Below are 1,349 nucleotides of genomic sequence, written 5' to 3' on the forward strand. Positions count from 1 at the left end.
CAATTTTTTATCCAACCCACTTGTGTCTATTTACCTTTTGACCATGCTAAAGACAAGCTAAAATTACTCAGGTCATTTATTTATATATTCATTTGGAACCCCGCCCCCCTCAGAGGTAATTCAGATTATTACATGCTCCAGACACATTGTTCAGGGGAGTTTTAGTTAAAGAAACCGAGCAAGGGATGGCTGGTTGAAACATATAACGAGGGTGATCTCCTCTGGGAGTTATCTAAGTTGAAGGATCCTCATTCTAAAATTAGGCCTGCAAGCAGAGTTTATGACAAATCCAAATCCATACGCTACTGTTCCCCCTCATGCTCTTGTGTTATTGCCTTCGCTATGTATTCACCCAGTCTGTTGAGTTTTTGTTTGTAAGCAACTTTACACAAAAACTACGGTACCGATTTTGACCAAACTGTGGTAGTCATGTTGTGTATGAACCAAGGAAGAATCTGTAACATTATGGATAAAGTACATCAAAGTACAAGTATGCAGAAGTATTTTGAAAATAATCTCAATGTTAAATGACATTTTTTTTTTTTTTTTTTTTTGTGAACGTCACACAAAAACTACTGATCCAATTTAAACAAAACTTGGTGGCCATGTCGAGTATGACCCAAGGACAAATCCATCAGATTTTTAAGAAAATACATAAAAATACGCAGTAGAGTTAAGAGAAATATAAGACTGCTTGGCGTTTGCCTGCATTTGATTATTTCCCAGCACTCTCAGTCGGGGTGTACTATTCCGAGCTCGACATAGCGCCTGAACACTGAGGTGGTACTGGTACTGACAAATCCATTTCATATATATGTTGCAAATCATCTGAACTTAAAATCACGAGTCTGGTTTCAGAACCACAACATTATAGGTCTCTCCCTGATGGCGTGGGAGTGATGGCACTCCACTCACCCAGGATAGGATCCTAGATATTTGTTGTGGCCAGGTTCTCCGAAAAGTAAAATTCCCACTTAAATTACTATTTCCCATCATTATGTATACAGTAGATTTGCACACAAAAAAATGCTTATGCATACCTAAAATATAAATAACAAGATTGCTTAGGATTTAATCAGCCTGGAAAGTATTGTAACTAAGGATATCCATAAATTATTCTTGATAAAGGAATACTCTCTCTCTCTCTCTCTCTCTCTCTCTCTCTCTCTCTCTCTCTCTCTCTCTCTCTCTCTCTCTCTCTCTCTCTCTCTCTCTCTCTCTCTCTTGTTTTGTTTTTTTGTAAGTCCTCATTGCTAGATTTTGAATACACAGCATAACTTTTTTTTCTCCAGCATTTGAGGTTACCATATTCGTACTATCTTTTTTTTAATATACAAAGTTTGGGAATT

Source organism: Palaemon carinicauda, chromosome 15 (assembly GCF_036898095.1).
Source record: "Palaemon carinicauda isolate YSFRI2023 chromosome 15, ASM3689809v2, whole genome shotgun sequence".
Taxonomy (NCBI): domain Eukaryota; kingdom Metazoa; phylum Arthropoda; class Malacostraca; order Decapoda; family Palaemonidae; genus Palaemon; species Palaemon carinicauda.